The following is a 12,545-nucleotide window of genomic DNA, read 5'->3' on the forward strand; positions in this document are numbered from 1 at the left end:
GGACCTGGTTTATGTTAGGGACGTGCCTCCTTCCCCCGCAGCTGTGTGAATGTGGTTGCCACTCACCATCCCTTAACTCTCATTTACGCACCACAAAGTAAGGCCCCAAATAGTCAACTGAGAAGAGTGTTTGGATGGTTGGAGACCATAAATGACAAATATCTGCACCGTGTAAGGAAACGCTAAGGACTCCTACTCAATAAATGGTTGGAGGGCTTCTTAGTAGCAATGAAGCTTTCAGTCTCCTGTTTACGAGAGACTCTGACGTCCAATTCACCACCCAAAAGCTGGAAGTGGAGCTGTGGTTCAAGTGGAAAGGGTACCAACTTTGAGCAAACAAAAGTGAAGGGAAAGTACCCAGGTCCCCAGTACAAGCCCCAGGAACTAGCACACACAGAAAATAAGTAAATTAAAGGACATTATTGTAGTGTGATAGGAGCCATGAAGACTTTTTTTTAACCTAAAGTCACAGGATTCTACTCGAAGTTGTAACTTTGGACCCTTGATAAGAAGAAAACTTCCTCAGGGCGGCCCTGGGGTACCAAATGAGCAGTGCCCCCTCCCACCAGAGCGATTCACCGGATGATTAAAAGATAGCACCTCCACCAAACAAGGATGCCTCATCTTCAGATGGAAAACTGGGAAGCCGGCGTCTGCAGGAGCCGGGCTGAGGCATGCACAGTGGGGAATCTTTAGAATCTCTGCAGAGGACCAGGTTTAGTCTCTATTTAATCAGTCCCAGGCAGGAGAAATGGCTGCCTTTCAATGAGAGCCAGGTCACCAAAAAAAGCAAGCTAGATGGGTAAGAGCTAGCTCATCACTAGGAGCGTGTGTCTTAATTTGATGGCAGATGTGGGTTAATCAGGAGGGAAGAGCCATATGCCTGGCATCTCAGGGCTAGTCCTTTAACTCTTAGAGAAGTCCTTCAGGAAAAGCTCTCATTTGTTTTCTTAATTAATATTTTAAGGAAAATGAGAATCATGAACCACATTACTCAATTGCGTCCCAAGTTTTCAAAGCCACTTTAGAAAGGACTTGTTTTTGTTTTTCCTTTTTTTTTTGTATCAGTAATGAGGCTTGTACACAGAGCCTAGGCATTGTCCCTTAGCTTATTTGTTTTTTTTTTTTTTCTCAAGGTTAATGCTCTACCACTTGAACCATGGCTCTACTTCCATATTTTCTTTTTCCTGGTTAATTAGCATTACAAGGCTCAGGAACTTTTCCTGCCTGGATTGGCGTCAAGTCATGATTCTGAGAACTCAGTCTCCTGAGTAGTTAAGGTCCTGGGCATGAGCTACCAACACCTTCCTTAGGAAGGGACTTTTGGCACTTGAAAAGTCTGAGTCTCTATTGATATAAGAACATTGCAGCCTTGGAAGAAAGTGGCTTGGGAAGGGGAATCAATTTGCTGGCGATCTTGAAAACTAATAGCTGCTTGATCTGAAATAGCTACAGAGAGAAAGAGAGGAGAGAGAGGAAGGGTGGGGGGTCGCTGTCACATCCCGAGTAGCTGTCGTAGGCTCTTGTTTTTAGGGGCTTAGTTTTCTACTAATATCCACTGTCCACAGCCCGTTTTACTGAAATTAATAAGGGTTGAACAGTTGGGGTATACAGGTGGAATTTCCTCATTATGCTCTTCCTCTGACCAGAATACCAAAGACCTACTCTCTTAGCAAACTTCAAGTATATAATACAGCATTATTATGATTAGTATGATTATTATTATTAACATTGCATTGCCGAGGCCTTATGCTTTACTCCTAGGCTATACACCCAGCCCAACACATTTCTACTAATGGTAATTCTCAGGCTGTCCATTAGATCTCCAACATTTCTCTACCCTGCCCAATTGGCCTGTCCATGGTTACAAGGTGCCTCCCTGGTCCCCTTCCCTCCAGCCCCTGTGAGCCTGCTGTCCTCTGCTCCCCGCCTCTCTGCTCACTTTTGGTCCTTGCTCATGGAGGACGGTAAGATGGATGGATGTTCACTCATGGTTAGTTTCCCAATTGCCAAAAACCAGCTAGGGAGGGGGGATTTGGAGCTCACCCTGAGGCAGGACCATGGATCTGAGCTCAGGGTCCTTGCCAAACCCGACTTCCTTGAAGTAGAAGCGGATGATGAGTAGGGTGGGCTTTGATAAACAAGTGAGTGGTTTGGAGTCATTTGGGGTGTGTCATGTTCTTGTTTTCATGACATCTTCCAGGAGTCTTTGCACAGAGTTTCCCAGCACCCTCCATCCCCCCGTGCCTTCTCCCAGATGTTTTGAAACGACCTCAAGTCACCCAGTTTACCCTTGGGACGTTTATAAAGGTGCATTTATAGAGAGACCGGGCTGAGCAAGGCTGATATATTCCTCCTAGAGCTTACTCCTAGATAATCTCCTCCAACACTGTATTGAATCTTCCTTTACCTAAGGCACATTTGGTCCTGGTTTTCAGGAAAAGAAAAAAAAAGATAGGCTAAACACCGCTAAAGTGCAGAAGAAATGTAAGAAGATTAACAATGGGTGCAGAAATATTATCGCCAGCAATCGGGGGTAATAGGATCCAGTCTTTCTCACCTACAGGCACACAATTTAGGCTTAAGCAGATGATGACAGTACTGAGGAAGGGTGCAGTGCTGTGAGTTTAACTATCAGCAAATCCAGGGGAGGGCTGTGTAGGGGACTCAGTGTGAGAAGGATGAGCGTCGGTACGGATCCCAGGATGTCCAAAAGTATATCAAAGTTTTTATAGGCCTTCCCTGAGAGGTAATACCATGAAAACAAGTGAAAAAGGAAACCCGCATTTGTACATAGGAGGTTGTTTCGGTGTGTGTGTGTGTGTGTGTGTGTGTGTGTGTGTGTGTGTGTGTGTGTGTGTGTGTGTGTGTGTGTGTGTGTATTTTGCCTGTAGATAGCAAATATCTTTTGGAGCAGTCCCCAAGATCAGAGCTCAACTTTTGATTTGTGCAATGGAGTTGAGCCATTTCTCAAACAGCAACAATATATGGTCAGTTATATGAAGAGAGCCACCCAATATAGGCCTAATGGGGCAAAATAGGTCCAACTCTGGCAGGAAGGTAAACTAATTCTTCTGCAGCACCTCTGCTATGTCCATCTAGCTTACTTTGAAATGTAAGTAATAGATTCCCTCTACGAAAGCGCACAAAAAGAAAACATAAAAGTCTTGATGGTGAAGAGGATTTAATGGTCAATCACCCGCCAATCCACCAATTCTGGCTGCTGGTGCAAAAAGAAAAACCATGACTTGCCCTGGAGTACTCTTACACCATTTGAGGTACTTTATGAAGGAAGTCCCTGCGAAGGAACTCCTACAGATCTCAGACCTGGTGCTGGTGGCCTGTCTTGAAGAATCATTTATGGGAGTGACTACAGTGTTAGAAGATGGTTCTTCTGCTCAGTTCAGGAATAGATGACATGTTTGAACAAGAAGTATGATGCCAGTTTCACAGTTCATGTAAGATGGATGCCTGTTTTGACATAAGAAGAAATACTCCTGCCTTTCAAAACTAAGGGTCTGAGACATTCACCACAGAGCATTTTGAGTCAGTTGTCATTGTCAGTTGTGTTTTCCTTTTCTTTCTTTGTTTTGTTTTTATTTGGTGATGTTTTCTTTTTTTCTTTTTAATTCCTGCCACTGATCCGCTCATAGTTAGAAACACGAGCTATAGTAACCTTATCTTCACATCTTCAACCCCCGGTGTTGTTATTTGCTTGTAAAATAAGCCACTTCCTCTTGTTTTAAATCCACTGACAGATATTTTTTGGGGGGGTGGTTTGGGTTGAGTGGGTTGGACAAGGTGTAATAGGCGATTTCCTCTGCCTCTCATTGAGTTAATCTCTCATCTCCGTCCTGGGAGAGCATCTCTCTCAACGGCTGCCTTCGTTTCCAGTTTAACAGCCTAACTGTGCTGTTCACGTTTCTTCTTCAGAGACTGCTGTGCCATATTCCAATGAGAAATGGTTTCCTGGTGCTGAAGATGACTCTTAGACACTTCGTATTTCTTTCAACAATTTATTCCAGTTTAAATGAGGTGGTCCATGTCTCCTCTAAGCATGGTGGCTAGGAGACAAAGATGCCTGACATGTCTTTGAGGGCTGGGTGAAAAGAAGGGCCTAGAAAGAAGTTTACAGCTAGAAATATTATTTTCTAGTGCCTACTATTTGTCTATGGGAGGTATTTTTTAAAAAAAAATCAAATCAATGTTTAAATAAAAGTCCTGTTGGAGAAACCAGATGCTTCAATTTGCTTAGACTCCAGAGAATAACCTTTGGCAATTTATTTATTTACGTATTTATTTTTGGTGCTGGTCCTGGGGCTTGAACTCTGGGCCTGAGTGCTGTTCCTGGGATCCTTTGCTTTAAGGCTAGCACTCTACCACTTGAACTGTGGCTCTACTTTTGGCTCTGGGGTGGTTCATTGGAGATAAGAGTCTCACAGACTTTCCTACCCAGGCTGGCTTTGAATCATGATCCTTAGATCTCAGCCTCCTCAATAGCTAGGATTACACCGGAGCCTGAATCTTTGGCTACTCTTAATCGACTCCAAGGATTCCGAACCAGCTCACCTATGGTTTTACATCTTGGTGTTTATTTGTTACACAACAACCTCTCTCTAGTATGTCTCTCCCTAAATAGCTACATGGGCTGCTTGCACATCACGTTGGCCCCAAGTCTAAACGTTCCTAATTCCATCTATCCTAAATAGCCTCATGCATCCAAGGCAAGCACTCTACCACAGAGCCACAGCTTGAAGCCCAGAGGGATCTCTTCTAAAAATGTCCCTTTACAGGGAAGTATTTGCAAATATTTTCAAAGAGGAGATCCTATCCTGAACAAAATTAGATAGAAGCTATCACATATTTCTAGAGGCTTCTTTCTTTTTTAGAAACTCAGCCTATTTCGTCCTTCTTGTTCAGGAAGACCAGCTATGTTCTCTCTGCAAGGGTGAAGCAGTTATCTATAACTGTCTGTCTGTCTGTCTATCGTCTGAGGCTTGAATGAGGGCCTGGATGCTGTCCCTAAGCTTTTGTGCTCAAGCCTATGACTTTACTACTTGAGTCACAGCTCCACTTCTGTTTGTTTTTACTTTGGTCATTAATTAGAGATAAGAGCCTCATGGATTTTTCTGTCCAGGCTGGCTTCAAACTACAATCTTCAGGTCTCAGACTCCTGAGTAACTAGGATTACAGGTGTGAGCCACCAGCATCTGGTATAAAATATTATTTTTTAAATCATTTGTGTTATATTATATGTATTTGACTCAGATGTTTCTAGGAGTTATAACAACCTTGAGCATCACAACAATATTAGTAATCTTGAGACCAGTCTTCCAACTGGTGCGTTCTTGGGGAATTGAGATCTAGGTCTCTACATAGCAGTGAGAATGAGATACTTTTGGTGCCTTTCCTCTAAATTTCTACACTGTGAGAAGAACCTGACTGTTCAGCATTCTCCTCTACCTGGATGTTTCTGAGAAGACCGAGTCCCTCCCCCCTCCCCGCCCCACCCCCGGGAAGTTTGGGGGAAAAGTTGTCAAACTTCCATCTTAGACTCATCTCCGTGTAGTAGTATTATGAGAAAATTCATGCCTCATCACAAAGAAACAGCTGTGGACCGCCACAGTCATTAACTCTGGAAAGGTGTTAAAGGAAGAGATTTGTTTGAAACCAGTCCTCCTCCCCTTTCAGGATTTAATACGGTGGCTTTCTCCTCCTGGATGTCTTTAAGTGTTACCTTGCTTCTCCAAGAGAAGTGGGGGTACACCAGGGCCAGCAATTTATGGCTCCCATTAAGAGGGTTGGCTAGATGTGCAGACAATATGTCAATAATTATTTCTGGTAGGTCCCTTGTAGCAAAAGACGTGTTTCTGCAGAATGGCTTATTTTAACAGAAGACAGATCTGCCCGACCTGGGTTTTATGACAGATGTCAAATACATCGAAGTGTGTTGTGAAGCAGACCACCTTATTGGCAAAGAAATGAAAGACCACCGGGAAGATGGATGGGAGGCCTCATCCAGGGTTTGCTTGTCTCTCTGTGCAGGTTTGGCAGTGCTCACGAAGCAGGGCCAATGGGTGAGAAAGGGCGGACTCTTTGGAGAGCTGTGTGAACATCTGTCTATCCACACACCTTGGATCTGGAAGTCTGATGGGAGAAGAACAGCGGAGAGGGATGAGGAGGGGGAGGAGAGAGAGGAGAAGGAGAGAGTTCCTGTATATTCTAGGCACCTTTTGGACTTCCTCAAGGCTTTTCTTGTCCTTTCTTCTTCCTTAGTTATTGGTTTGGTGTGTATTTCTTCTTTTGTGTGTGCCAGCATTGGGACTTGAACTTCGAGAGACTCAGAGCTGTTGGTTAGCTATGCATGTATGTATGTATGTATGTATGTATGTATGTATGTATGTATGTATGTATGTATTTTCTCAAGGTTGGTTGTTAACCATTGTTAACCATTTGAACCCTTGCTCTACTTTCAGCATTTGTCTGGTTGATTGGAAATGAGTGGCTCATGAACTTTGCTCCCTCGGCTAGCTTTGAACCAGTCGAGACTCAGCCTCCTGACTATAAGCATGGCTGGCATGTGCTTTTTAGAGTCATTCATTGACCATGAGCAATGTATGAGCAGAGGCTGATGAACCTCAGACACCTGTGTTTACCACATCCCCTGATAGGAAGTTGTCTGGCCCATCTGGCTTTGGGTGAGTATAGACGATGCTCCTGATACAAGCAAACCATGTAACTGGGGCCCCAGGGGTCTGGCTTTCCCGTGCACTGCTCTTGTGAATCATAATGGCACAATGATGACGGTTCCAGTGGAAATCAGAGAAATAGCAGCGGTGGTGGTAGAGAATGGAATTACCCCCAAAGTTAATGAGATACAGAAGTGACAGAGAGAAGCAATGTCCACTAATGGTTTCCCTTTTGTTTTAGAAATAGTGCCTTTTCAGGTAACGATCCTCTCTTCCATTATAAGCTCTTGACATCCTGATACCCTGAACATCCTTGGTGAAATTTGCATGGCAGGAAATGGTGCCTGCTGGGATAGATGGATGGCAAAGAGGATGCCTTTTCTTGGGGGTGAGGGCAATCCAGGTTGTGCTAGCTGGGAGAGGGTGACCAGGAGCTGCCCCTGCCGCTGGGTGCCTGGGTGCTGGGCATGAGCTGTTTATCTGTTTGTGACAGTCTCTCTGTACTAGCATGTATGTGATACAGTGCTTGGCCCGACAACATGCTACCTAAATGTTTTCAGTGTGTTACAGTGTATTACAGTCACTGTTGATGGCATTGTATTTTCAAAGAGATTACTATAGCCATTGAAAAACATATTGGGTAAACTCTGGATACAAAGTTAAAAAAAGACATAAGGGGGAAAAAAAGCCATGACACACACCTGTCATCCTAGCTACTCAGGAGGCTGAGATCTGAGGATTAAGGTTCAAAGCCAGCCTGGGCAGGGAAGACCTTGAGACTCTCATCACCAATAAACTACACAGAAAAAGCCGGAAGCTCAAGTGGTATAGCTCTAGCCTGGAGCACAAAGAGGCAGAGAGACAGCACCAAGGCCCTGAGTTCAAGCTGCAGGATGGGGGGAAAAAGAAAGAAAAAGCCAGAAATGGAGCTGAGGCTCAAGTGATAGAGCATTAGGCTTGAGTAGAAGAAAACAGAAGCTCAGGGACAGAACTCAGGCTCTGAGTAGAAGCACGTGCATACGTGCGTACATACACAAATGCACACACACACAGAGTAAAAAAATAATTATAAACATAGGTTTGTCCTTTTACTATATAACTTCTTTTGAGTATATCATGAGAAAAGAAGAGAGTATTCTACTCTTCCTGAGGGTCTTGGATATAAACAGCACATAAGTGTGTGTGTGTGTGTGTGTGTGTGTGTGTGTGTGTGTGTGTGTGTGTGCACCCGCGCACATGCATATGTGTGTGTGTGTTCGAAGGAACTGAGGCAGCACAAATGATCAAAAGATGTTCAAATTGTGTATAGGATACGAAAGAGAGAAATAGAAAAACTCATAAGAAAACAGCGGTGATATAGTACATGGGGAGGGGATTGAGCTATCTTTTCCTTCTGCTTATTCTGTTGTGAGCGGTTCACAATTACATCTTTAGCCATGGGATAGGGCTCTCTATCCAGTCTTGTGCTCTGGACTGCAATTTTGGGGCCAGGATTACAAAGAGACATGCACAGAACGCACATCGTATCTGCTTGACATTTTCTTCTGTTGATGTGCCCACTATCACCCACAAAAAGAGCTTCCCAGAGATTTTGTACCTCAAACTGCCCAGATTCTTTTCTGATGGAGAAGAGAATGAGATGATCTCAGGATAGGAGAAATCAGGACTCAGAAGTGGGGGGGGGGGAATGGGCAAATGGAGAACTGAAAGGAGGAATTGCAGTGGATTTGAGAACCAAGAGGGGGAAGAGGTTTAGGAAGAATCTCCAAGGATTAGCTTTATCCCTACTCAACAGAGAAGCGACCCACCATGGATACCCACCTCTAAGGCTGGCCTGAGTGTTAAAGGAGAAATGATGCTCTGTTTCAATCTAAGCTAGGTAGAGTCTCATGGAGCGGGAGGAGGAGAAAATGGCTTTTCAACCCCAGGTGTATTTTACAACTTCTTATTTTCACTTCTCCATTCCCACTCTCTTCTTGCCTTCTTTATTTCCCCCTTGAATTTGTATTAAATTCATTACCTACTCTTAAGGGAGAGAAGTTCTCAAGGGTTTAATTGAGATGTAAGACTACAAATAAGAAAAAAAATTGGGGGGAGAGAGCAGGAATGAATTCATGATAGCTTTGTGGAACTAAATGAATATTACTAATGCTTACTTTTTTCTCTTCTTCTTCTTCTTCTTCTTCTTCTTCTTCTTCTTCTTCTTCTTCTTCTTCTTCTTCTTCTTCTTCTTCTTCTATCTATCTATCTATCTATCTATCTATCTATCTATCTTTCTTTCTTTCTTTCTCCTTCAGGAAGCTCTAGGTCTCAAAGGCCTTTATTAACTTGATCTTTGGGAATAGTATTTTAATTTTTTCCCATAATCATCATGCAAATTTGATCAGGATAATCTCTGGGAAAGAAAATAAGTGAACCAAAGGCCTCATTAACTCCAATGCTGTGGGGAGTTGCTTTTGTAAGAGCCAGTGGCCTTACTCTACCATGCAGCCCAGGTCTTCTTCATGTCTAACTTGTCCAGCCTCCGATGGGAGTTCTGATAGTTTCCTGCCTGGCCTGTTTAAATTGCCTCATGCCTTTTGTCCTCTTACAGAATAATGGGAGGAGAATTTCAAAAGTCCCAGTCTTATCAAAGAACTACTTGCTTTCTGCTCGATTCCATCCAGGTTTTCCAAAACTCTCACAGTAAAGCTTTACCCTGGACACACCTGTCTTCTACAAGCCTCTCCTTAAAGATACGGTTTCACCTGGTTAAAACTGGGGCCACAAATGGCGCCAGTCAGCATGGAAATGTATATCTCAGGAAGCGTAATTCTCAGTGCTGTGCTGCTGAATAAAAGAGAGCCTTTTATTTTCTTACAGTGTGTGTTTTAAGTTTAATTTTACACACACACACACACACACACACACACACACACACACACAGAGTATGGCAGAGACAAATAGATCTGTCCAAATTGTGCTCAGGAGCATATTTTTCCAGTCGGTTATTCATTTTATTTAAGTGTCTCCTCTTCTTTCTTTCTTTTTATAAACAGGGAAACTCTCGCATACCAGAACCAAGGGCAGAACCCATTTATTGATTGCCTGCCATGTGCCAAGCAAGGTGCTAAATGCTTTTTAAATGTGGCCTTTCTCATCCTCCTATTCCACGCCGGAAGGATATGGAGAGCTGAAACGTCTGTACCCAGCCGGACATAGCGGAGTCACTTGCAGACCTGCCTTGCTATTAGAAACTGATTTGATGCAATTTCTTTTGAAAATAAACTTCTTTGAAGCCAAGTACCGTGGACTTCATCTCAGTGGACCTTGTTCTTCCAGTGGCGAAGAACTTCCTGTACCTGTTGGGGCTACTATTAATGGATAGGACAAAGATGACCACCGACGCTCACACCTGTAATCCTAGTTACTCAGGAGGCTGACATTTGAGACTTTAGCATCCGAAGCCAGACCAGGCCAGAAAGTTTGTGAGACTATGAAACCCTCTCAACACACAATTTAACACTCTCAAACCAGAAGCGGAGCTGTGGCTCAAGTAGTAGAACACCAGCTTTGGGCAAAGTAAAAGCTAAAGGACAGTCCCAGGCTCTGAGATCAAGCCCCAGGTCTGGTACAAAAATTAAGCAAAACAAAACAAAAAGATGACCACTCAGTGGTGAGTAGAACCATGCCTGATTCTGACACTATCTCTCCTTGGCGATTATAGTTGAGAACTTTCTCTTGATCTTTCGGAGAAGATCATCCTGTGAAATGATGGTATATGAGAGTGCACACAAAGTGGAGGGTGGGTGAGAACCACCAAGCAATTAGATGGCTGGACCACATGAACCTAGTCTCCTGATAGACCATGGAGATGAGCATCTGTCTCTGCTACGGCTTGCATCTGGCTTCATGTTTTACCATTGTCTGTGGTGTGTCGAGTCGGGGGTGGGGAAAGCTCAGGGACAGTGCCCAGACCCTGAGTTCAAGACCCACGACTGAAAAAAAAAATTCTTCTAGACAAAAGAAAACTATGTCCAGAATTAAAGCAATGAAGATGGAAAGAAAGAATTTTGAGGATTTTTTTTTTTTGGTAAGGTAGAATTCTGTAACCATGAGGAAGTTGACTGAGTTAAAAAAAAAAAAAAAGATTTAGGAAGGATCCCTGATTTCTAGATGTGAAGTTTAGACAGTAAAGAGACATGTTAGGTAGATGAGAAGAAACTTAATTTAATTTGGGACATGTTATAATTGAGCTGTCTATAAGATATATCATCAGATCTGTGCACAGCCAACCATTGAAAATAGTTATCTGCAAGTCCGGGCACACATGGAGTTAATTTGATTTTTCTACAATGCTTCAGGTGACTCTTTATTAACTTACAACATCTTAGGGGTCATCATAATTAATCAAGTGTTGCCCTGACCATAAATGTATAAACATACAGGTTCCAAAAGCCTAGTTCAATAGGAAGCCAAATACAAATGATTTATTAACTATATTCATTGAGCTATTAATATATGCCTCACCCAGCAAAGGTACAAAAGAGAAACAGCAAAAAAACAAACAAACAAAACAAACAAACAAACAAAAAAAACCCACAACCAGTGACTAAAAACAAAAGGTGAACCCATTGCTTGATTTCCTATGATCTGAAGTTTACTGAAGAAATGAACTCAAAGTATATTTGGATTCTGAACTTTCCCTTGTTACGTGTCTTGTGGTGAATGACAAAAGTTTTGTTTTGTTTTGTTGTTCTCCCCACTAATAGGGTTTGAATTCAGGGTCTTCAGTTTTCTCAACTTGCCTACTGTGCTAGCACTCTATCACTTGAGCCAGACTTTTAGCCTTACTTGATTTTTTTAATTCTGGAGACAGAATCTCACAGACTTTTCTGTCTGGATTAACTTCAAATTATGATCCTCTAGATCTCAGCCTCTGGGATAACTAAGATTATAGGTGTGAGCCATGAGCTCTCAGCTAATGACATAGCTATTGTTGTTGTTGTTGGTCAGGAGTCTTAAATTCAGGGTCCAGGTGCTATCCCTAAGCTCCTTTTGCTCAAGGTTCTTTGAGTCACAGCTCTACTTCTGGTTTTTGAGTAGCTAATTGAAGAGGCTGAGGAGAACATTTTCTGCACAGGCTGGCTTTGAACCATGATCCTCAGATCTCAGCCTCCCGAGTGGCTAGGATTATAGGAGTGAGCCACCGGTGCCTGGCCATGACGTAGTCTTTTAACACTTGATTTTCTCATTTGTAAGAATATTGTTGGCAGACTATGATTTGTAGACCATTCATATCTTTGTAGTTTTGGCGATGTGAGGATTAGCTAGGCTTAAACTCAAGATTTATCACATTTTTTAATGTATAAAATAAATGTAGGAAATAATGTATGTGTTGAAATATATTTGGTAAATTTTAAATTTTACTATCACTCCATTTGATTTCCAGTTGATGCTAAATAATAGTCTATTTGAGTTAAAAAATTAAGCTGGTTTGAATTAAAGAAGTGTGAATAACTCTTGGGTTGGCAAAATATGTAATACTTCCATCAATTAAAAACAGGTAAAAGGTGTTGAATTTAATAATAAAAAGTTCATATTTAACTGAACTGGCTTCTCTTTTAATGAGCCTATATTTTTATTAAATGTGTGGAAAAAAATGAAAATATGCCCATTATGGAATCTGTTTAAGTTATTATTAATTCCATAAAGTTCACATGATTAAAAAAAGTATGGCAATTATACATAATAAGAAATACATAGCACCTACTGTTCATTTTCTCTGGGTTTATTATTATTATTATTATTATTATGTAATACAGATTGATATTCACCTTGGCAAACAGAGCCTATGTTAAATTGAAAACTTCCTTC

The 12,545-nt window shown here is 42.2% G+C and overlaps 1 long non-coding RNA gene across 5 annotated transcripts in view; it reads left to right on the top strand.

Annotated features, from left to right (window-relative positions):
- LOC138842045 (uncharacterized) overlaps window positions 1-12,235 on the top strand; it is a 93,854-nt gene extending 81,619 nt beyond the window's left edge. For 4 of the 5 annotated variants that reach the window (XR_011376570.1, XR_011376568.1, XR_011376571.1 and 1 more), the window contains one exon: window positions 9,728-12,235. This is a non-coding gene — a long non-coding RNA (uncharacterized lncRNA). Of the gene's footprint in view, window positions 1-6,476; window positions 6,699-9,727 lie in introns of all 5 variants that reach the window. The other variant, XR_011376572.1, reaches the window with a different exon arrangement.
- Window positions 12,236-12,545: the final 310 nt, after the last annotated feature.

Source organism: Dipodomys merriami, unplaced genomic scaffold (assembly GCF_024711535.1).
Source record: "Dipodomys merriami isolate MVZ:Mamm:240054 unplaced genomic scaffold, mDipMer1.0.p SCAF_33, whole genome shotgun sequence".
NCBI classification, from domain to species: Eukaryota; Metazoa; Chordata; class Mammalia; order Rodentia; family Heteromyidae; genus Dipodomys; species Dipodomys merriami.